The sequence below is a fragment of the Argiope bruennichi genome, chromosome 11 (genome assembly GCF_947563725.1).
Source record: "Argiope bruennichi chromosome 11, qqArgBrue1.1, whole genome shotgun sequence".
NCBI classification, from domain to species: Eukaryota; Metazoa; Arthropoda; class Arachnida; order Araneae; family Araneidae; genus Argiope; species Argiope bruennichi.
In genome coordinates, this window is record NC_079161.1 from 15,415,414 (window position 1) to 15,442,490 (window position 27,077).

General features: G+C 29.0%; 1 protein-coding gene across 4 annotated transcripts in view; it reads left to right on the forward strand.

Moving 5' to 3' along the window:
- LOC129956867 (putative polypeptide N-acetylgalactosaminyltransferase 9) overlaps window positions 1-27,077 on the forward strand; it is an 881,963-nt gene that overhangs the window by 153,188 nt on the left and 701,698 nt on the right. For all 4 annotated transcript variants that reach the window (XM_056068829.1, XM_056068827.1, XM_056068830.1 and 1 more), the window contains exon 2: window positions 9,267-9,368. The gene's annotated coding sequence lies outside the window, so the exon portion shown is untranslated. The remainder of the gene's footprint in view (window positions 1-9,266; window positions 9,369-27,077) is intronic.

The window sequence follows — 27,077 nt, forward strand, 5'->3', positions numbered from 1 at the left end:
TCTGTTCTGTGTCCTAAAAAATAAAAATCATAGAATGCATACATACTATAGATGATTAAATATTTTTTTAAAAAAATGTTTTGAAATTATTTATAAAAATAAAATTTTCATACCATCATTATACAAAACATTTTCTCAAAGTTTATATAATAGGTATATTACCTAAAATTCTGCATTTTGTAGTGATTCAGGTTATTGCTTTGCAATTTCTGCTCTTTATAAATTATTTAAAGTAATTTTATACATTACATTTATTGCCATTTTGATGAAAAAAATAAAATAAAAAAAATTCCATTCAAAAGTTTGAAATAAAATTCATGCTTCCAGTGGATTAATATTGTTTAAAATTTAATTCAATTTATAAAGGGATTTTTTCTTCATTTCTTACGCTTATTGATATACACTCACGTGAATTTTATTGAAAAATAAATCATCGTTAAATGATGATTATTATACAATAATAGTAATTTTAATGAAATAGAACTATATTTAAATAATATTATAAAAAGGTAGAAAAAGTAATAAATTTTATTAAAGTGTTGTGAAAAAAATGATGGAAATGTTGTATTAAAGAATACTATTTAGAAGCAATGTCTTAAAATTCTTCAATTTTATGTAAAAATTTAAATTCATATTTGTGTATCTTGTTGCAAATATTTTGATACATAAATTTTTTTATCATATTAATGGAAATTAAATTAGATTCTTTTTTAAGAATATCGAGAAATTATTCATGATATAATGATAGTTTAAATGCTGAACAGTTTAATTTTTTTATGGTCCATATGCTAATTTATAGATATGCGAGTTTTATAAGAAACTTTTAGCAACGTATCGCTATTCGTTCTGCATATATAAGATTTTGATTAGGAAGTTTCAACTGACAATAAATATTATTGCTACTGATTTGCGGAATCAAAACTAATAATTGCACAATTGAGTAATTTTAACATACTGTAGAAATTTGTATGATATAAAATGAAAAATTTGACGTTGATGCTCCATTATACGAAAATAATAGAGTCACTATACAGAGTCACTATAGAGGACTGAAATAAAATCTACCACTCATTTCGAAATTTTAAGATTTATGTCGATTTCATTAAGTATTTTGCTATAATGAGCTATCCTATGTTAAGTAGCTAGATATTAGATCATTAAAAATAATAATAGCCAGCCTTTTGCAAGAGTTTTTTTTTTTTTTTTTTTTGCATTGTGTATATTAACATACTTTCTAATAGTATAGTCATAAAACTTATATATTTCAATATTGTCCAATTGAATCTTGAATTTTGTAATGTTATTTAGCAACCATACTATAAAAGAATACAAAATTCTAAAGACAATAACTTGTGTTTTATTTATTTTACAAAACTTTCTTATTTTGTGTTTTATTTATTTTACAAAAATTTTTTTCTTATTCCTATTTGCAAACCTTTCTTTCTTGTTGTATTTGAAATCGGCTGTCTGCTTAGAAACTGTGTTTGCTAAATTTAATTATATTGGTAATTTCTCTTTTTATATATTTTTTATTAATTATTTGAAAAAGTAAAGTGAATATCTTGATATTTTTAGTATTTATAATTTTTAAATTCATAACATTAAAAAAAATTTTCTTTGAAACTAAATACTTACAATTTTTAGTCTTTGTTTGATTAATGTTCAGTGTCTGTTTGATTGCTGTTTAGTTGCTAATTGATTGATGTTCGTTTTCTGCTTGATTCATGTTCGTTTTCGATCTTTTGTTACATATATTTTCTCGTAATAAATAAAGTCACAAAACATCGTTTAGCATATTCAATAACTGAATCAGTGTTTTTATATTAGGTTCCGTTTATATTTCTGTTATCCAGCTTTCAATACTTTATTATATATGTATTGAAATAATATTTTATGCATATATTTGGATATTGTTCATTAAATTATACTAAATGCGACGTTAATGGTCGGTTTTATTGTTATTAAATAACATAATAGAATGAATAATATTCCATGAATTGATTTATAAATTATGAATGCGGTTTTAAATGCGATGAACTGTCTCAATCTCAGAAACAAAGATTAAAATCTACTTTAATGTATCGTCTGAGGTTGTTGCCAATCTGGTAATCCAAATGAACAATCAGAATATTTCTTTTCTAACTGTTGATTTGTATACCAATGTTTTCACTTGTTGAATTGCATACCGGCTACTTTGGCAACTTAGCATTAATGATCTCCTTGGAAGTGTGAAAAAGCACATTTAAATAAATTTCAACCTAAATAAAATATTTAGGTCTATTTGTAGTAAAGTCTGTCCCAATTTTAGAGGTTGAAATTTTCGTCATTCCCAGTCAGTGGTTAGGCTTAAGGTTAGGATTTCGTCGCCAAGTTTGAGGAAATTTTGATGCCCGTATGCTTGCCAAATGGTCGCCATCTCGGTTGTTCTTTTGATTGCATCATTTTGCTTAAGAAATATTTCGTTTTAGATATGTTTTGGAGAATACCATTGAAAGTTTGCCAATTGCAGAATTTGGCAGTCATTTCCTTGAAAAAACTGCTTATTTATTTAATATTGCAAATAAGGGGGAAAAAACTGCTTAAAAAAATTCGTATGCAGTTTTAAAAAAATTCCTTCTTATACAAATTATATGAATTTGATTTTACATCGTTCAGTGAACCCCCGAGAGGGGGGGGGGCACCTCGAAATGAGGATGAGATGCTTCCGGCATGGTGGTTGGATCTCTCCACACTGGAGGGTTCACTAATAGGTGGGGGATCTGACTCCTCCCATCGATGACGGGACGTACTTCCTTCGGGGAGGGTTGTACCGTGGCCTTGTGACGGCCCTTAGGATTCAACCACAGTTCCCGCCAATGTTGCTGTTGCGGTGGTCCGGTCATTCAGTTTTATGGTTTAAATCCATCGGGTCGGAGAATTAGATGGTTGACTTAGATCTTTCAGTGATACTATGTACAGGCACGGAATTATTAATTTTATGCTTCTAGGCAGAATATAGATCTATTAATTAAGAGCCATTTCTTTTAATAATGAATTTAATTTCACGTATGCAAAATCGACAACACATTTTGCCAGTTTAGTTTCACATTTCACACAGTTTTACTTTCTCGTATAAAAAGTGTAGAAAAGTATTGTAATTGTAAAAAAATTCGATATATTGACAAATATCCACATTTTAAATCTTTATAATTAAAAAAAAGGCACACACATTTTTGGCATTTTTTCTATTTATCTCTGGACACGATTACATAAAAATTGCATTGAGCAAGATGGATGAAATTTGGTTTATGAATTTTAGATCGAACGTACCGATTTCTGTCGAGTTTGGAACAAAATCTATTCAGTAGAAAACTGTCAATCTGGCTGTCCTGTTACAAGTGGGCTCGATAATTTAACTTAAAGAACAAAGTAGATAACATTTAGTCCCTAGATTTAGCATCTAAAATGTAGACGATCAAATTTTGAACCAAATTTGTCGGTCTGTATTTTTGTATACATGTAAACGAAATAAATCTTAAACACTATGAAGTAAATCAATGAATTTCAATATGTGATTTTGTGATTTAAACTGCAGTACAGTGTCAAAGTTTGGTTTCAATTAGTAAAAAAAAAAAAAAGCATCAAAATACATATCGCACGATAGATTTAGTAAAATCATTAGATTCGTGCCATAGATCTATATTTTGTAACTATTGTTTGCCAAAATTATGCAAGGTATTCGTGGCTTTATTCGATATCCTAAATTTTATACGGTATGGGGCATAAAGAAATTTATTGCAGAATATGCGAGAAAATTTTAAGGAAACAACTCCAGTTGATTAAGATGTTACTGTTTTATTTTAGGTTAATTATATATTTTAAGTTTGGGAAAATGTATTTATTTTTATTTATTTGCCATGACTTCAGGCATATTTGTACACAATAAGCCCGGTGTCCATATTTGTACACAATATTATTGACGCATATTTTCACTGTTTAATTTAATCTAATTCCAAACACTAAAAACTGGTTCCAATTAATTCTCATTCTAATTGTAATTGATTCTAATTTTTTTAATTCTAACAATTCTAATTAAATTTAACAATTCCATAAATTCTATTTAATTCTAATAATTCTAATTAAATTTAACAATTCCATAAATTCTATTTAATTTTAACAATTCTAATTAAATATAACAATTCTACGAATTCTAACAATTCTTGTTAAATCTAATAATTCTATTATTCTAATTATACTATTAATACTAATTAATTCTAATAATTCTAATTAATTTCAACTATTCAAATGAATTCTAATAATTCTAATTAATTTCAACTATTCAAATTAATTCTAACTATTCTAATTAAATCTCATAATACTAATTCTAATATTACTACTACTAACTATTTAAATCTAATAATTCTAATTCATTCTAAATTTATTAATTTTTTTATGAATTCTAATAAATTAATTATAATTATTCTGTTAAGAACCTGATCAATTTTATATGATGAACTATTGAAAATGTATTTATTTTTATTTATCTGTCATGACTTCAGAGAGGCATATTTGTACACAATATGCCCGGTGTCCATATTTGTACACAATATTATAGAGGCATATTTTCACTGTTTAATTTAATTCTAATTCCAAACACTAATAACTCATTCCAATTAATTCGCATTCTAATTGTAATTTATTCTAATTATTTTAATTCTAACAATTCTAATTAAATTTAACGATTCTATGAATTCTTTTTAATTCTAGCAATTCTAATTAAATTTAACAATTCTATGAATTCTATTTAATTCTAACAATTCTAATTAAATTTAACAATTCTATGAATTCTATTTAATTCTAGCAATTCTATGAATTCTATTTTTCTAACAATTCTGATTAAATCTTATAATTCTATTATTCTAATAATACTATTCGAATAATACAGATTTAATTCGAACTATTTAATTCTAACAATTCTAATTAAATTTAACAATTCTATGAATTCTATTTGATTCTAGCAATTCTATGAATTCTATTTAATTCTAGCAATTCTATGAATTCTATTTTTCTAACAATTCTGATTAAATCTAATAATTCTATTATTCTAATAATACTATTCGAATAATACAGATTTAATTCGAACTATTTAATTCTAACAATTCTAATTAAATTTAACAATTCTATGAATTCTATTTAATTTTAACAATTCTAATTAAATTTAACAATTCTATGAATTCTATTTAATTCTAGCAATTCTATGAATTCTTTTTTTCTAACAATTCTGATTAAATCTAATAATTCTATTATTCTAATAATACTATTCGAATAATACAGATTTAATTCGAACTATTTAATTCTAACAATTCTAATTAAATTTAACAATGCTATGAATTCTATTTAATTCTAGCAATTCTAATTAAATTTAACAATTCTATGAATTCTATTTAATTCTAGCAATTCTATGAATTCTATTTTTCTAACAATTCTGATTAAATCTAATAATTCTATTATTCTAATAATACTATTCGAATAATACAGATTTAATTCGAACTATTTAATTCTAACAATTCTAATTAAATTTAACAATTCTATGAATTCTATTTGATTCTAGCAATTCTATGAATTCTATTTAATTCTAGCAATTCTATGAATTCTATTTTTCTAACAATTCTGATTAAATCTTATAATTCTATTATTCTAATAATACTATTCGAATAATACAGATTTAATTCGAACTATTTAATTCTAACAATTCTAATTAAATTTAACAATTCTATGAATTCTATTTGATTCTAGCAATTCTATGAATTCTATTTAATTCTAGCAATTCTATGAATTCTATTTTTCTAACAATTCTGATTAAATCTAATAATTCTATTATTCTAATAATACTATTCGAATAATAGAGATTTAATTCGAACTATTTAATTCTAACAATTCTAATTAAATTTAACAATTCTATGAATTCTATTTAATTCTAGCAATTCTAATTAAATTTAACAATTCTATGAATTCTATTTAATTCTAGCAATTCTATGAATTCTATTTTTCTAACAATTCTGATTAAATCTAATATTTCTATTATTCTAATAATACTATTCGAATAATACAGATTTAATTCGAACTATTTAATTCTAACAATTATAATTAAATTTAACAATTCTATGAATTCTATTTGATTCTAGCAATTCTATGAATTCTATTTAATTCTAGCAATTCTATGAATTCTATTTTTCTAACAATTCTGATTAAATCTTATAATTCTATTATTCTAATAATACTATTCGAATAATACAGATTTAATTCGAACTATTTAATTCTAACAATTCTAATTAAATTTAACAATTCTATGAATTCTATTTGATTCTAGCAATTCTATGAATTCTATTTAATTCTAGCAATTCTATGAATTCTATTTTTCTAACAATTCTGATTAAATCTAATAATTCTATTATTCTAATAATACTATTCGAATAATACAGATTTAATTCGAACTATTTAATTCTAACAATTCTAATTAAATTTAACAATTCTATGAATTCTATTTAATTCTAGCAATTCTAATTAAATTTAACAATTCTATGAATTCTATTTAATTCTAGCAATTCTATGAATTCTTTTTTTCTAACAATTCTGATTAAATCTAATAATTCTATTATTCTAATAATACTATTCGAATAATACAGATTTAATTCGAACTATTTAATTCTAACAATTCTAATTAAATTTAACAATTCTATGAATTCTATTTAATTCTAGCAATTCTAATTAAATTTAACAATTCTATGAATTCTATTTAATTCTAGCAATTCTATGAATTCTTTTTTTCTAACAATTCTGATTAAATCTAATATTTCTATTATTCTAATAATACTATTCGAATAATACAGATTTAATTCGAACTATTTAATTCTAACAATTCTAATTAAATTTAACAATTCTATGAATTCTATTTGATTCTAGCAATTCTATGAATTCTATTTAATTCTAGCAATTCTATGAATTCTATTTTTCTAACAATTCTGATTAAATCTAATAATTCTATTATTCTAATAATACTATTCGAATAATACAGATTTAATTCGAACTATTTAATTCTAACAATTCTAATTAAATTTAACAATTCTATGAATTCTATTTAATTCTAGCAATTCTAATTAAATTTAACAATTCTATGAATTCTATTTAATTCTAGCAATTCTATGAATTCTTTTTTTCTAACAATTCTGATTAAATCTAATAATTCTATTATTCTAATAATACTATTCGAATAATACAGATTTAATTCGAACTATTTAATTCTAACAATTCTAATTAAATTTAACAATTCTATGAATTCTATTTAATTCTAGCAATTCTAATTAAATTTAACAATTCTATGAATTCTATTTAATTCTAGCAATTCTAATTAAATTTAACAATTCTATGAATTCTATTTAATTCTAGCAATTCTATGAATTCTTTTTTTCTAACAATTCTGATTAAATCTAATAATTCTATTATTCTAATAATACTATTCGAATAATACAGATTTAATTCGAACTATTTAATTCTAACAATTCTAATTAAATTTAACAATTCTATGAATTCTATTTGATTCTAGCAATTCTATGAATTCTATTTAATTCTAGCAATTCTAGGAATTCTATTTTTCTAACAATTCTGATTAAATCTTATAATTCTATTATTCTAATAATACTATTCGAATAATACAGATTTAATTCGAACTATTTAATTCTAACAATTCTAATTAAATTTAACAATTCTATGAATTCTATTTGATTCTAGCAATTCTATGAATTCTATTTAATTCTAGCAATTCTATGAATTCTATTTTTCTAACAATTCTGATTAAATCTAATAATTCTATTATTCTAATAATACTATTCGAATAATACAGATTTAATTCGAACTATTTAATTCTAACAATTCTAATTAAATTTAACAATTCTATGAATTCTATTTAATTCTAGCAATTCTAATTAAATTTAACAATTCTATGAATTCTATTTAATTCTAGCAATTCTATGAATTCTTTTTTTCTAACAATTCTGATTAAATCTAATAATTCTATTATTCTAATAATACTATTCGAATAATACAGATTTAATTCGAACTATTTAATTCTAACAATTCTAATTAAATTTAACAATTCTATGAATTCTATTTAATTCTAGCAATTCTAATTAAATTTAACAATTCTATGAATTCTATTTAATTCTAGCAATTCTATGAATTCTATTTTTCTAACAATTCTGATTAAATCTAATAATTCTATTATTCTAATAATACTATTCGAATAATACAGATTTAATTCGAACTATTTAATTCTAACAATTCTAATTAAATTTAACAATTCTATGAATTCTATTTGATTCTAGCAATTCTATGAATTCTATTTAATTCTAGCAATTCTATGAATTCTATTTTTCTAACAATTCTGATTAAATCTTATAATTCTATTATTCTAATAATACTATTCGAATAATACAGATTTAATTCGAACTATTTAATTCTAACAATTCTAATTAAATTTAACAATTCTATGAATTCTATTTAATTCTAACAATTCTAATTAAATTTAACAATTCTATGAATTCTATTTAATTCTAGCAATTCTATGAATTCTTTTTTTCTAACAATTCTGATTAAATCTAATAACTCTATTATTCTAATAATACTATTAATACTAATTAATTCTAAAAATTCTATTAATTCTAATTATTTTAATTACATCACATTATTTTAATTCTAATTCTACTAAAAACTAATTATACTACTACTATTTAAATCTAATAATTCTAACTCATTCTAATTTCATTAATTGTTTTTATGAATGCTAACAATTCTTATTAATTATAGTAATTCTATTTAGAAACTGATCAATTTTATATGATGAGCTATTATTATTATCCGGATATTTTATAATACATAAATTTGCATTTCTCTACAAGGTTTTTTTACAGGGTAATTAGGAAAAAAAGAATTCTTTAATCGACCCGTTATGGTCCTCTATCAGCCTAACGGCTCTAAACATCTGCCTAGTCTGGTTAAACGAAAATCTGCCATTGAATACATAACATTGTTGAATCACTGCAGTGAACTTTTAGTACTGTTGTGAATAAAGCAAATGCCATTGGTCAATCCTATTATTTCTAAAATCCCAGGTTCATGAACAGATTTTTATCATAAAGTATTGTAATTGATTTTTGCATTGTGCTTCATGATTCCATGTATTTGTCATGAGGAAGAATATTCTATTTTATAGTTCTATTTTTCTTCCGCAGGAAATCCGTACCTGGAAACCTTTTATTCTTTTCTTGAGGGTGGAAAAATATTTATTTTTGTCTGAAAGAAGAAACTTTAACTGGGAGTGATACTGAACAAAGGTAAGATTTTTTTTTATATATATATACACATTTCTTATTTTCGTCTCAAAGAAAAGGAAAAATTCGAAATATGTATTTTTTTTTTAGAATAACTTTTTATGCCAAGAAAATGCTTCATTTATTTTTGTATGAAAATGGAATGAAATATTGCTAATGCTGAATTTAAAATACAGTACATTTTCGAGTATCCGGCCTAATGTTGTGGACAGACAGCCAGATAACAAAAAGGCCGGGTAGGCTGGAGTTCATTGGAACTCATTTCTTTGTCCATCAATATCAGAAGACAAAGTTTTTATACCAACAATCACTGCTATAATACGTATTATCTCGCTTATTATTGAGTACTAAGCCCTCCAATTATCTCAAGCCACGTAGAATGTGAACGAGGCCGAGGCCTGGTGAAACATAGAAGCAATGGCCGGTAACTTGCCGAATTAAAATAGAAGGCTACTGGTAGTTTATATATGTTTATATACTGCACTGCAAGAATTTATTAGAGAAAAAGTAAGTTAAAGGATAAAAACTTTTCATATTTAAAACTAATTCTGTGCACTTCTATGTGGTATACTTAAAAAAACATTAAGCCTACCCCAAGAACAATTTACGAATTTAGTACGTACTGTGCAGTTATAATCAGAGACAGCGGCAAATAAATGAGGTTTGTTACACACTGGTGAAACAATAAACAACGAGCAGAAAGCTACTATTTTCCTGCCACAATTTGTATTTTGCATACGATACGTAGGATGATCGGAGCAGACGGTTTTCAATGTTGCCAATGCAACGCCTTTAATTCCTCATTTAATTACGATAAAAAAAAATAGGCTGGATAGTCGCGAAACGGATACTTGGGAATGTATCGAATATGATTGCACAAATGAGAATTTGGAATTGAAATCTGCAACAAGCATAATTTTAAAAAAACCAGATTAATTAAAATTTAGCACTATCATTTCGCATTTGGCACAAATTTAAAATACAAAATTTATTATTGACTTCATCTAAAAATTTCAGAAATAATAATTTACTTTAAAATATTATTATTGTTAGAATACTTAGTGACAAAAGCTTAATGAGTGGCATATTTAAAATGAAAAATTTACTGAACGAATTAAAAAATAAAATCAGAAAAAAATCGTTTGGTGTAAATATTAAGCAATGGTAATAAACTAAATGGCAACCGTGTTGAATGTAAATTACAAACATTATTAAAAATTATTAATAACCGCAATAATATTATTTATAGTAAACATCAGCTCAAAGAAAACAAAATGTATTTGGGTAATATGTGAATTAATCAATCTATTAATTTATTTTCTCTAAAAGTATAAGTTGAAATTGTGATCATAAAATACTTTTAAATGTTTTGAAGGAATGTAATATAGAATTTTAAAAAAGACTTTTATAAAAAAAATTTTAAAATGAGTACAATTTATTCCACAATTCAATTTTATTATTTTGTAAAAACTTTAACATTTTTAGAAGAAATATTAACTATTTTCATACGCTGATTTTTTTGACTAAATGATAAGCGTCTGTTATTTACAAGTAAATAATGAATAGAATCGATAAAGAATTTCTTTTATTAGAAATTAAAACTTCCGGTTTACTTTTAAAAACCAAAATATAGTTTTCTGACAAATATGCACCAAAAACTTTTCACTTCAGAAAATAAAATTAATTTAGTACGAACTGAATAAATTTACGCATTTGCCGAAAAACTTTTAACAAGTTTTTCTACTTAGCAACGTTCTCAAGGTTTTCTTTTTTTTAGGAGAATCTATTCGTGTGGAATATAAGATATTGGGATTTTAAAGCTTAAAAGAGATTTAACTATGAGTCTTGAGAATTTTTAGGACGAAAATAAAATTATTCTTTTTATGTTTAAACACTAAATGATTCTTTTTTCGTTTCCTCCATAAACTGTTGAGGTAAAAATCTTGTTTTAAGAATATGGCGAGAATTTTTTCAAATTTAAATTCTTTTTGTTTCGTATTTTCCAGTGTTTAAATTTATGAATAGAATTTTTTATTTCTTCTTTTGAAGATAATTCTGGATAAGATTGAATATAGATAAAATTCTTTTTCGAAGATAATTATTAATTTTATAATCCAATGTGATTCCTTTTTCACGAAATCGATATATAAGCTTTCTGGAAATGATAACTATTAAAAGTTTTTCAGTGTTTTAAAATAAAGTTTTGATTTATGAATTAAATATGATTTTATCAATTAAAATATATATTGTTTTAAACGGGTGAGGATTAGAAAGTCTCTATCGACTTGCATGAAAATTCGAATACTGGAAGGGTTTTCTTAGTATCGAAACAAGGGGGCTAAATTTTCAAAATCTATATCCATCCAAACTCTGCTTGTTAATTCCATTGGGTTGTCAAACGATCTGTTGATGATAGAGTGCGGAATATTTGAGAAAGCACCTGATGCATCATCCTTATTATCAGACCATGTTATGACTACGGACATCTCAATATAGCCTTCATATACCTTTAAAAAGGACAATGTTTACAAACAGATAATAATAATAATAAACTAGCCGACTTTGTCGACTAGCTTGTTCGCTTAAATTTTTAAATTTAGGCTGTTTAATAATTCATTTAAAATACATATATATTTTTAAAATTTCACTTGTTTTTTTAATTTAATTGAATCAATTTATTAGAATTTACAAGTTTCACATATTACAAGAATGAAATTTATACTACTGAATTGATTATTGACAAAAGTAGTTATGTTGTTGTTTCTTGCCATGGACAAGCCCGCTGTTATGAAGACAGCGATTTTAAGCCGGTGAGGGAGCGTCTCTTGTTTTTATAGTAGCGCCATCTAGGACCAAGAAAACGACTTAGCCACACACACGTCACAACCCTTTTTACGGGGCAGACTTCATTCACGCATTTCATTCACTCATCCACAGATTCGTAGATTCGTAATTTAGACCTGAATCAGAGAACGATCACCCCTGATCCAGTACCCCCAGTGGTATTATTCTCGACATGGAGGACATAGTGACCACGACAGATTTATACATGCGCCAGCTACCACACATACGGAGAGTCTTCGGCCGGCGGGGTTCGAATTCGCAACCTAAGGGACACGAATTCAACGCTCTACCAACCAGGCTATCCCGGCCTCAAAGCAGTTATTAAACGTTTTGATGGATTTGAATTCCGTCATAGAACTTAAAATGTTGCATCAAATCAATTCTGTATGAAATTTAACTAAAAATATTATTAAAATTAATGGATGAACTGTATGAAAATGAAAATGCTATCATTAAACAGATAATTTTTTGAGTCTTAAGATTATATGAAGTCCCTTTTTTGTAAGATATTTTTTTGGAGGATATGAACATCAATATCCCTTATTAAATCTTAGAGATTACTTATCTAGTTACGGTTAAATTACCATTGCGTTCGACTTTCTGTTAAAGCCTGTTTCTTGATTTCCTTTATATCTTCTTTCCTCTGATTGCATCGACATTTTGGTGACATGGTTAACCTTCTTCTGAGCATTTCTAATTATATTCTACAACTCTATTCGAAGTGATGAATTCAATACAGCTCTAGAAATGTTTGATGAAGCAGTCTGAAATTCGTGCGATAGATTGTTAATGTTTAATTGTTGCCATTCTACAATAAATAAAATAAGCGATTTCTGTGCCATGTACATTAATGTTATATAGATAGATAGATAATTATATATATTTAGATATATATTTATTACATGAATTAAAATTATTTAAATCAATGGAGATCGCAAATGCTCAAAAATAATAGAATTATGTTTCTCCTTAGAGAAATTTTTTTTGAGTAAAAAATATGTAGTAAAAAAAGCTGCCTTACATCTGCATCACTTATAGGGGGAAAAAATGGGTACTAAATATTTTCAATGTGTAAAAATACTTTTGTTCTATATTTCATTCAATAAAAATGTTTGGAATGAAAATATGTTTTTAATTACTTTTCAGAAAACGAACCAATACATCATTTGTTAAAACAATGAAAGAAAGATTAAGCATCAAATGTTCTTTCTGTAAACATATTTATATTATATTTTCCAATTAAAAGAAAATTTTTTGAACAAAAATTAGCATTTACAATATTTTTTTTACACTATTGAACTAAGAACATAATAATAATTAGCAGACATATATCTTATTTTGTTGAATAATTAACAATTTTGCCATAGAAATAAGGTTTCGAGGCACTTCTTTTTTTTAACTGAGATGGAATTCTTAATTTCATTGTATGTACTGTTTTCATCTAATTATATATCTTAATTACATTATATTTACACTAGAGCTTTTATTATTAACCTTCCAAACCAGCTAATTAGTTTAAGTTATGGCAAAGAAAGAGTTAAAAGGAAGCATTGCGGAGAAATGGTGTATATATTCTTTGGAAGCTACATGCTAAATGCAATTTTTAATATTATTCCTGTATTTCATACGAAATAGCTTCAAGATATGATTTTTTTCTCCTTTTTTTTATAAAATATAAAGAATTCAAAAAATCTTTATATTTTAAACGAACATTTTTTTTATTTATTCATAGAAGGACACAAAAATAAAAAGAAAACTATAACTCATTCCGTTAAATATTTACTATGCTACAAATGAAAATAAAAGCTTGTTTCCATGGAAACATCTCTTTTTGAAAAAACAACAACATATTTTTAATGAAATCCTAACTAAGCTTAATTGCTTATTATACCAATTAAAATCAAATCTTTTAATTAAATTTAGATCTAAACTGTTTCATACAAAATGTTAACATGCAATCTACCGTGTATATTTTTCATATTATTATTACTGTCACCAATAAACTAATTAGTTTAAATTACGATAAAGAAACTTTCAAATGGAAACATTTCAGAAAAATATTATTTAAATCTCTCGCGTATGCTTTTGTGTTATATGTTACATTTCTATATCGCATGATCTTTTGAGATCTTAGGAGAAATGGGTTTAGAAAATAATGTTTGTTTCGCTTAAGATTATTTTTTCAAAAAAAGCATCGATCCAATTTGCCATTTCAAAATATTTCATGTGATTATTTAACTATTCAGAGATTTTAACTTTGATTAAAAGAAAGCGATTAATTAATTTTATTAACTGTTTACTAAACTGTGAATAAAAACAAACTTTGTTTCCGCGAGGACATCACTTTTAGGGAAGAACGAATTAATTTTAATGAGATTACTAACTATACATAATTTAGAATTACTAATTGTACATGAAATTTTTACTATATCAATTAAATTTAATCAATTAATTAAATTCGAAATCACACTGTTTCATTTAAAATATGGTTCTATAAAAGTCTGCATCATTAATATGTGCTAAAATGGAAAATTCAAAACCAACTGTAATTTTCATGTAAACGTTTACAAAAATTTGATTAGTTTTCACATTTTTGACTTTCCCAAGTTCGGAAATGTCTGTCTGTAACGACGAGAACTTATAAACGCTAAAGCCAAAGTGGATTTAATTTGGTATTCAGTTTTAATACCAAAATGCAAATTTTTACCAATTGTTGGACGAAATAGGTAATGGAAAGCCTATTCTGGGTTTGCATGTGTGTATGTTACCTCAAAAATGCAAAAAGCTAGATGGATGCTATTTGATTTATTGTTAATTAAATTTTAGGATAAATCTACCAAAGTTGTCGATTCGTGTATATAAACTACATAAATGAAATCTGTTAGGATATATGACAAAAATTGCAAATCGGTGCTCAATTTTTAACCCAATGGATCAGATGAAAGCGAACCAAAATAGCTGTTTGGTTTTCTTCTAATCTAACTAAAAATTTGCCGTATTATGTACAAAAGTAAAAAAGTCGAGGAATTATCTCTTGCAAAAAGTTCAATAGTGGTTGTTCCAACGCATACTGTACGAATTTCCAATATAATTTCGCTTTCTCGTAAACGAACTATAGAGAAGTTTAATTTAGTTTTGTTATATTAACGTCCTGATTTAAAGCAACATTAAGGTTATTTTGGGACGGACATCATAATTTTGAACCATGGTCAGATTCTGAGGACGACACTTGAGCTGGCACCCCTACTCTCCATACCTCTATACCACAACAGCGGGAGAATGTTTATCCTCGATGCTTACGCGATGGATCTTAGCTGAAAAAAGGTATCGAACCTGAAACTCCACTGTCCCGAAGTCGATGCCTTCCCATCAGGCCACCTCATTCCTTACGAAATATTGAGAAAATATTGTAATCGTCAAGAAATTCGAACTCAATATTTCGATGGATTTCCGCGTTTAAGATTTCCCTAATTTGGAAAAATAATTTTTTTATATGTTATATCTTTCTGTGAGAACGATAATTTAAAAATGTTTTAAGCTACATGAGTGAAATTTTTTATATGTATTTAAGACCAAATGTGCACATTTCTATCAAATTGTGAATGAAATTCATTCAGAGGATATTTGTATGAGTAGGTGTTCATACACAATTGAATTCGATACCTTCGAAACTGAAATAGCTCAATAAATAAAGTCTGATGCATAAGTTTAGCTTCAAAATTGCAGATTCGATTCGAATTCTGTATTAAATTTGTCAATGGGTAAACCATCTGTCGGTTTGTGTTTTCGAATTCATATCAATCCAATAATTTACAAATGCAATCATTTAGTTCAATGAATTTTGTTACATAATCTTGTGACAGCAACTGAACAATCGGTCCTTGAAAAGACGCCCAAAGTAGACTATAGATTCAGTATTATTATTTACACTTCAATTTGTATTATTTTCGCTATAGATTCAGTAAAAATATTAAATTGATTCTGATGCTCTGTATTTTGTAACCGTTGTTCGCCAATGCCATTTAAAGTATTCGTTGCCTTATCCAAAATCCAAAAGTTTCTGCGAAGTAAGAAAAATAATAGCTTTATTAGAAAACAGACGAAAAAAAATCGGGTGACCCACTGGCTAAATTTAAAACAAAAATATCTTCCAAATTCATCATTAACTATCTGTTTCAATCACTCAAGAATTTATAAGCCGGCGTCCTGGCATAGGGGTAGCGCGTCTTCCCCGTGATCTGGGTGTCCCGGGTTCGAGTCCCGGTTTGGGCACGGTTGTTCTTCTGTTGTTCTATCTGTGAGATGTGTGAATGTGCCCTCCTGTAAAAAGGGGTTGTGCAAGCGAATGAATGATGCGTGAGTGGCAAAGTCGTACTCTTGGCCCTAGTTGGCGCTGCTATAAAAAATAAGAGACGTTCCCCCTCAGGCTTAAATCGCTGTCTTCGTAACAGCGGGCTTGTCAGTGGCAAGTGCCATAAGAAACAAACAAACAAGAATTTATAAAGATATAAAACATAACTAACCGATCACAAACCAGTAATCAAAAGTTTCAGTATATGTAAAATATCGATTACACTGCTATTTAATTAATCATAATCTTTTTTAATTTAAAACATTATCTGTTTTTAATGGATAATGTATACACTATAATAGACTTTAAAAATTCTACTCTTGATTTTTATTGTCAATGATTATTTTATAAAGAGATTTCAACTAATGGCGATAAGATATGATTAACGCTATAAGTATTAAAAAAAACAGCCTCAAAATTTGACTAAAAACAATCTAAATTCAATTAACATTTTTAGCTTGTTATTAAAATAATATTAATGGATTTTCCATGTTCTTTTAAATAACGGATAATGCTCTGCAAACGGTTTTTTTTCACTATTCTTTCAAACTTTGAAAAATTAAATTAACCCATATCTTTTTAATTGGTCTATTGAGTGTCTGACGTCATTAACGGCTTTTTTATGCTCTTTTCTTCTCTTAAAAAAAGATTTAATCAAATTATTAATTCATTTACTGTGGACTTTGAGTAGGTGTAACAATGGATTACAGCGGGAAAAAACGGTTTTTCCAGCGTTTTCTGTTATTTCAAGCCAGGTATTTAAAGAGGGATTATGTATGGTAATTAGGAACTTCAGCTGCTTTATGATGAAATGATTGATGGGAAAATTAAAATCGCATTAGTTGTCGAAAGGCGTTCTTTTGTTGCCGTGAAACGCATTCTTATGTTTACAATTCAATTTTTGTAAGGATAATATCTGAACTGTTAAGTGCTCTATATGAGCAGCATATGCAGAACTCTGAGGAAAGTTATGAGTAAAATAATCAATACTGATTGGTACAGAAAGTAGAGTTGTTATAAAAAATAATGTTAAGCATATATCTAATGAGTTTATATGCAAAAAGAAGAAATGTGGTTTTTTATTTTTCTCGTATATAAAATATAGAGGAGGTACTGTAATTACCAAACAATTTAACCTCAAGATTCTGACGAATCTCCACATTTTAGATCACCCTGTGTTCGAAAAACACATTTTTGGCATTATATCTGTCTGTTTATCTGTCCGTCCGTGATCAAAATAACTCAAAAACGCTTTGAGCTAGACGGTTGAAATTTGGTATTTGGCCTTTACACCGACCTTGTAGATTTCTATTATATTTTGAACAAAATCCGTTCAGAGGGAGTCTGTCTTTCAATTCGAATATACATGAACACTACAAAACAAAGAGAGCTAGATAGATGAAGTTCAGTACACAGATTTAAAATCTATAGTACAGTCATATCACTGACTCCCCGACCCGCCTCTAAGGCCCTACAGGCATAAAAAAAAATCGAATGACCTGATTGCGGTTACAGAAATACTGCCTGGAACCAGTTGTGGAATGTGTTTGAGACCTTAGGGCCATTACCGGTCACGGTTCCCTCCTTCCCTAAGGAAGTACGTCCCGTCATCGATGGGAGGATCCAGAACCCAATCTTTTTATGTACCCTCCAGGGTAGTGAGAACCAACCACCATGTCGGAAGCTTCTCATTCGAGGTGCGACTCGGTTGGATAAATCTATAGTATAGACACTTCTCAACTTTTGAGCCAAATCAAACAAGAGGTTGAACGTCTGTCGGGTTTATTTTCGGAAACATGTAAACGTATTAACTCAGAAATGCAATTATTTAAATGTAATGCATTTGGCATGTAATTTTATGAATATAATTGCAATTCTAAACCAAATTTTTGTTTCAATCTGTTGGGGAAAATGCATCTAAAAGAGAAATACGGTTTTTAGAATACTATTAAACTCATGCAAGGGATTAATCTCTAAAAGACTTTCCAAGGATCATACGATAGGTTGAGTAAAAATACTAAATTCATGTCAATAATTAATATTTCGGGACCTATGTACGCCAGTGCCATGCAAGGCGATTTCTAGGATAAAACCTTTATTAGAGAATATGCGAGAGAGTTTTGTGAAGACCATTCTTGTTGACTCACCTAAGAAGGTACTTCGTTGTCACTGCAAAACTGATTCATGGGCTGATGAATTTTCAGTCACCAAATAATATAGGAACCCTATGACTTTAAGCCAGGAATATATATAGTAGTTATATCTCTAGTGTCCAATTCGGTAAGTTATGTGGATTTAGGCACTTAGTGGACATACATTGCACATTATGAGACCTCTTTTCATTAGCTTCACATTTCTTCATATATTTAACTTATTCAACGTGTTTATTACTTTTTTAGATTAATTTTTTCTGTTTCCGTAAATTTTTAAAAAAAATTATTTTTAGTTTTTTTGTTTTACTATGACTTATGATTAAGAGACATGTGTGTTTATGTTTCATTCTTTTTACTTTCTCGTACACACAGTATAGAGAAAATATAGTTTTCGTCAAGAAACTTGATGAACTAGATTTCGATGAATCTCCACTTTTTTGACCTCCTTGAGTTAGGAAAACGCATTTTTGAAAAATGTCCGTCTGTCTGTGACAAAGATAATTCAAAAACGCTTTCAGCTAGGTGGTTAAAAATTTATTATACTGTTCTTTCACCAAATTTCTATCAAATTTTGTGTAAATTTTTTTAAGATTTAGTCCGTCTCTCCAGCTGTTCGAATATAAGCTAACGCGATAACTACAAAATATAGAGAGCTAGATAGATGAGATTTGGTACACAAAGTGTAAACCTGTGCCAGTTTGAGCTCATTTTTTGTGGGTATTTTCTTTTAGAAAATATAAACGAAAGAAATAGAAAATATTATTGTAAACATGCTGTGACTTAAATTTTCCATTGTGTCTTGTCACTACAAGCGCAATTTTGTATCAAATCTTTTTGTCAATCGAGTGAGACAAACATTTCTAAAGTACAAATTCGATTTTAGAATGCTATTGATAGTATGCCAGGGATTAATCGCCACACAGCTCGCCAAGAATGACACGATTCAGTAAAAATGCTAAATTCTCGCCAAAAGTTAATATTTCGTAACTATGTACACCCATATCATGCAAGGATTTTTTCTGGCATATCAAGTTTAATTAGAATATGTGAGAAAAACAGGGGAAATAGCTCCTCTGTTTTTTTAAAACATATTTACTATGACTCTTAATTGCGGAGTAGATAATTATATGTTTATTTTTTATATTTTATTATGACTCATGATTGTGGGACATCTCTTTTATGTTTTTTGGTTATGACTTACGACTGCGGGATGCCAACGTTAATATTTAACCAGATGTTCTATGTTTAAAGAATTGTCATAATTAAGTGATAGTTTGTTTGTTGTTGTTTGTTTCTTATGGCACTTGCCACTGACAAGCCTGCTGTTGCGAAGACAGCGATTTAAGCCTGAGGGGGACGTCTCTTATTTTTTATAGCAGCGCCAACTAGGGCCAAGAGTACGACTTTGCTACTCACGCATCACTCATTCGCTTGCACAACCCCTTTTTACAGGAGGGCACATTCACACATCTCACAGATAGAACAACAGAAGAACAACCATGCCCAAACCGGGACTCGAACCCGGGACGCCCAGATCACGGGGAAGACGCGCTTCCCCTATGCCAGGACGCCGGCTAGTGATAGTATTGAGGCAATAGGGATCTGATCAATTTTATTTGACAAAGCTCTAGTACTGCATTTTATGTTTTATAATTAACAGAATTAGTACATTTTAAAATTTTTATTTGCTAAATAAACTAACAGTAACTTTTTAAATCGAGCTCCCTGCATCCCCCCCCCCCTCCCTCCGTCAATCAAGATACCCTTTGCAGTTGTGGCCGATGGGTCTGGTGGTAAGGTCTCGGTTTCTGAATCGGAGGGTTTCGGGTTCGAGACCCGATTCCACCGAAGAACCGTCGTGTGAGCGGTCTGATGCATGTTAAATCTGTTGAGGCCAAACATCCTCCCACTGGTGTGATGTGGAAGTTCGGAGAGTAGGGGCGCCAGCTCAGGTGTCGTCCTCGCCATCTGACCGTGGTTGAAAATTGCGAGGTCAGTCCCAAAATAGTTCCAGTGCTGCGTTAAAACGATACTTTAATATAGCTAAACTAAACCTAAACCTAAACTAAATCTAAACTAAACCTAAACTAAACTAAACTCTTTGCTGTTGCCTGTTCTGACTAGCTGAAAATCAACACCAATATTCTAAATCAGAATGCTGACAACATTCGATTTCGTGTTACCGAAATTCAATTTCAAGTTTGTTTTGTGCAACTTTAACTTCTTTATTTATAAGGTAACCTACAGCTTTCCAAAAGATAAAAAATATTGTTCTTTGTTAATGGTATTTCCATGTCCGCGAGTTTAATTTAGTTTCATTAACATCCCGCTTTGCAGCAACACTAGGGCTATTTTGGTCAGATGACGAGGACGACACCTGAGTTGGCATCCTCCCCTCTCTAAACTTTCTATCACATCAATGTGAGGACGGATTTAACGCGTACCAGACCCACTTACACGACGGTTCTTCGGTGGAATCGTGTCTCGAACCTCCGTTTCCGAAAACGTGACCTTACCACCACGCCACCGCAGCCTCTCTATGTTTCCGAAATTCTATGAAACTCACCGTTCTTCCCTTGATCGAAAAGCCGCTTTAAATTTGTTCCATGTTTATTTCTAAGCAAAGATCTTAAATGCTTCTGTTTAGAATCTGCATGGAAGATTAAGATCAGCTATTATTGGTGTGGTCAGAGGATTTTGTTATCTATACAAAGCAAATATTTGTTCTGTTATTCAATTTTTTGAAGAAATATAACGCGTAGGAATTTAGTGTCTTTCAGCGCTTTGTAAGGAAGTGATGGATTGCTAAATTAAAAGCACATTAGGGGACAGTGGAAAGAGTACCTTTGTTTCCATTCAGAGGGATCCTGTAATTAAAATTCATTATTCAAGTTGATATTTAAACCCGTTGAAAGAGGTCTGCAAACGAGACTGTGCAATTTATAAACTTAACCAAATGGACTGGTCTCCTTAAAACTTTCTCGCAAAAAAGGTATTATCTCGAAAACGCATAGCGGTGGCATACAATAATTACGCACTATTAATCTTTGTCGTGAATTTAGCATTTTTACTGAATCTATCGTGCCATCCTTGGCGAATTTTTTGGCGATTAATCCTACTGATTGGCTAATAGAACCCAAAAACCAAATTTGTATCTTTGGTACATTTTTCTCAACCGATTGAATAAAAATTTAACACAAAATAACACTTGTAGTCATAAAATCCTATACCAAATTTCATATATTTAAGCTATTGGGTTGAAGAACTATCGTATTTACATTTTCTGAAAGTTCAGACCGACAGACTGTCAACCACTTATTGACGCAAAATTGGCTAGATGTCTTTAGATCAGAGGTTCCCAAACTTTATTTTCTCGTGGACCACTTTCAAAGTTTTACTATTTTCGGTAGGCCCCCTGCTGCTACATTTCTACTGTATTCCCAAAACTCCTAAAAAATATCACCCTAAATTGGGGGTGTTAAGAAGAAAAAAAAAAAAGTAGCACATTTTCTTGTGTCCTATTCATTAGAATAATACTTGTGGTTATACAAATTTATAAACATTTATCATTACAAACAATCAACAATTGACAAAAAAAATCAACAATGAACTCTGAAATGCAAATCAACAATAAAAAATAGTCATACTTTTAATGAGACGGATGTACTTGATGAATTGACAGCAAATTATCAATATTTGGCTTCAGTTTTGTAAGAAGTAATCTCAAATCTCCCCGTTCTGTGATGTTCAATCTGCTCCTTTTTTTTTGTTAACAGGTTGGTAACGGCACTAAAACTTCTTTTGACAAGTTATGACGAGGGAAACGCTGTCAAAATGTTTCTCGCAATTTCCCACTATTCCCCACTTGTACTATTATCTATTGTTCTATTCAATTCTGTGTTTGAACTGAGTCTCGAATATTTTTGAGTACCTACCTAGTGAATGATGCTACCTGCCTACGTTGATAGGTAAATCCAAGCCAAAATTTTTGTTCTTTATTATGAAAACCAGAAAATTTTTCGTGGACCTCCACTTACAACGTGTGAACCCCTGTTTTCTTTTCACGTCTACGTGGACCCCCGTGTGGTCTCCTATGGACCCCTGGGGGTCCACCTGGACCACTTTGGGAACCTATGCTTTAAGTGTTAATTCTGCTTTTCAAATTTTATCAATCTAGACCTCTTCGTTTTCGTTATCTAGCTAGAACTGTTTGTTAACTTATATTCGGAGAGCTGGATGGACAGACTTCATCTAAGCAAATTTTGTTCGAAATTTGATATAGATTTAGAAATTTCGTATAAAAAATGTGCACCAAATTTCATCTATCTCAAAATTGATTTGAGTAATCTTTATCCCAGACAGACATTTTCCAGAAATATTTTTTTAACTGAGGAAGATCTAAACCTTGGAAATTTGTCAAATTCTCCATTTCGAATTTTTTGACGACTACAGTATACTTTCTCGATACTTCGTACACGAGAGAGTAAATATAACACATTTGGTGAGTATCCTTGAATGATGGAATATAAAACCTTTGCAATTTAGTATTAAATATTCAGAAATAATATTTATTAACATTTTCTGAACATTATAAAATTTTAAACAAAAAAAAAAAAATTCATTCTTTTGCGACTAAAACTGACCCACTTTATCGAAAAAGTTGAAAATCCTTTAAATAAGATAAATAAAATCTTTTATATATTATTTAAAGGTTTTAGACATATTTCACAAATAATATTTCGGCCTTTTCAAAGATTTTACAGAATTATTTACAAATTGAAATTATGTACAGTTTATTATTTTTGAAAATTGTTAAAATAAATTTATATATTGCCTGAATGAGTGTATACAACTGTAGTTTTGTCAATTTTATTTGTAAAAAAATGATATTTTCTTATTAGTTTGTTTTAGAATGTTGTCATTACTAAATATGACCGATTTAATCGGGGGACCATATAAAAAGTCAGATGTCATAACTTTTTGAGAAATATCTTTATTGACCGAAGCAACGTAAAATATATTTATTTTCGTTATTTGAAGCATTTTTCTGGTTGGAAACTATATGTCTTTTTCTCAGGGTTTAAAAATAGCCATTGGGGCATGATAATTGTGAAGACCCTGTAAGTTTATAAACTTTTACAAAATAAATAATTTTCAATAAAAATCTAAAGATATACCAACAAAAAAACTTAAACAATTTGTATTCAATTTTTTCTATCTTAACATCGTTGGTTTTTATACAACTTAAAAATTTATTTCCTGAAATTTATGCTTTAAACCCTGTTGAACATTAATAATTAAGTTGTTCTCGGTGTTTAACTGTTTAAATATTTTGATATGACTTAGCAAAAAGTTTCCAAGCATTTTTAAGAACATTTTAAACTTACCTGTATCGTTACCTAAATCTTTTTGAAAACTAGAATTAGTAAGGTTTTATTAGCCAATAACTAATTATATTTTAAGTATTCATCTTTAACTAAAAAAATTAACTATTACAATTTTTTCAAATTCAAGCACACGTACAAAAACACGTTTCATCTCTAATTAGTAATGATATGGAACTTTTAATTTTAAATACATTAGTAGAATGTCATTTTTCTTTATTTTTAGAAAATAATAAATTTAAGTTTATTTTCTTCAGAGGTGTTATGCTTTTCTGGGAACTTTAACGCCGTCTTTCTGCTGTCATAAACTCTCAAAAATGTTCACTAAATATTATCTCTCTCAGGTTTAATTCAAGAAAAATGTGAAGATACTTTTGATAATTTTTTTTCTATAAAAGATGGCAAGACGTACAGTTTATTAGACTAGAATGAAAAGTAACAGACGTTTATTAAATTATTTAGAACTATGGTTTTTGACATTTGTTTATATGAAACATTTCACTTTAAATCATTTACTAAACATGGAAGATAAATTTGTATTTTGTCATGTTCGTTAAATGTTTTTTAGAGTGACACTTTACAGAGCGATGAGAGATGCTTTTGAATTTCCATATAAAACTAACAATTTAGTGAGTACTTAAATTTTATTAATTAAATTTGGAAGATGTTTTGTTTTATAGAACATGTAAATAAGTGTTTTAATGTAAATTCTTTTATTGAATATATATTATATAAGGATAAATGAGAGAAGACTTTTCTATATTTTTACGAATATATAAAATTGTAAAATATCTACTGATCGTGTAGATATTTTACATGAAGCAAGGGAGTTTTACAGTTTGATCTGACTGATACTAAATGAATGAATTCCTGGCATTGGTGATAAATTTGGCGATTATTAGGCGATGAATTTAAAACAAAAACGAAGGATCCCAAATATTCTATTATCTTGGGAACGAATTAAATATTGTTACGAATCCTTGATGCGGCTACCCAGCATAGTGGGTCCCATAGGAGATCCGAGAGCTTGGCAACAAACTTGGCGACCATTTGGCGACTTTGGCACCAAAATAGATTATACCCGAAACATCGAGAATTTTCCCGAACCGTCCAGTGGTAACGGAGATACGCCTCGAACGTTCCTGATTGGTTGAGAGGCGTCTAGCCCCGCCACCTGAGACCTATAAAAGGAAGCACCCGCAGCTGCCGAGCAGTGGTGAATTGGGTCGTGGACCAGTGGAGTCGAGGAGTAGTCGGAAGCGACGGTGAAGAACTCGTTTTCCAGGGACTAGCGGAGCAGCGACGGGGTAGAGCTGCTGTGTATACTGTTGTATGCCGTTTGTATGCTGCTGTGTATGTTGTTGTATGCTGCACGTCTCGGCTGAAGATAATCGTCTTCTATGCTGTATATAGTTGTCGTCTTTGTGCTGTTCTGTGTGTCTTCGTGTAAATAAACGTCGTTGTTTTATTTTCTACTGCCGCCTGCTGATTGAGCGTTCTCTACACCATATAACTTCCACTATCCAAACGAACTCCGGAAATTTCGTAACAATATTCTAAATCTCCATCAGGACTCGAGTGTTGTCGCTTGTTCTAGAACGGCCGCTTTCATAGGAGCTATAAAAGTGATGGTGTACAGACGAGAGGAGTGAATCGAGTCGAGAGACGTAGGAAAAGGAAAATCCAGTGCCCTTCATCCCTGTCCAATGGGGAATTCAGTCAATCTGGAGAGAAATATGGCCTGTCGAGTAGGTGATAGACAAATAGCCGGTAATAATAATATAAAATGCCACTGGAATAATTACTTACATATTTTATGCGATATTTTTATATGTTAAATCCGTGTCTCCCAGGGTTCGTAATATATGCGTGATGTAATAAATAATCAAGAAGCAAAGGGCTGATTATTTGTAATATGCTACAGCAGACATGTGCATTTGATTCAACTACCGTCAGTTAAAAAAATTGAAATCTGCTATTGCAAATTTCAGTTTAACATGAGAGAACATTATTTTTTTATGCCACGTGGTATCAATCCGATAGAAAAACTTCATGTTCTCACATGACTCATATTTCGCAATCACTAACGTTTAGAAAAGCGATGATTTTTGACCATCTCAAAATAAATCGAGTTCTAAAATTTTTCCTCGAGGCAGAATTTTTTTCATGAGAAACTTGTTTAAACCCTTTTTAAACAATCGGGTGACTAACAGATTAAGCATGCGTCGATGCTTAAAAAACAATGTTTTTTTTTAAATCTTAAAATCGTCCAAGCTCCCAAACTTGTTTGCCAGCTAGAAAAAATGAAAATGAAAATTAAAAAAAAATATTATTATTATTATTATAACGCACACACAACCCTTCGATACCTCCCCTCGGTGTTTCGTGTTGATTCCTGTTTTCTTCTTTATGTTTCTTTGAGCGATAACTTCTTACGATCTTGAGCTTTATTGGCCAGATTAAAGAACAGGGTACCTCACTGTTTCGTGTTGATTCCTGTTTTTATCTTTGAACGATAACTTCTTATTACCCTGCCCTTTATTAGCGAGACTGGAGAATAGGGTACATGACGGAAATACTCGCCAAGTTGTAACTTTTTGCTGTCAATAAGTCGCCAAATGTGACGATCTTCATTATTACTTTCTAATAACCCTAAAAGCGAAAAATTGATGCCTCAAAAGCGATATATCGCCAATTTTCTGCCCATGCAGTTTGAGAATTCAAAACCCACAAACCGAAACACCATCATGTTCTCACATGATAAAAAGACCGCATGGGCATATGGTTGAAAACATTTCAAGTCCATCTCCTATTCCCAATGGCTTTGCTACAGTATTTTTCGAACAAACTACGGGTATTTTGCTTTACAATTTTTAAAACAATTTGCTTACCAATTTTTTTTTTGGGGGGGGGGTATCTCATTTTGTATGCTTTCAATGAATTGATTCACATAATTAGTATGCCTTCAAGCTAAGTTCTG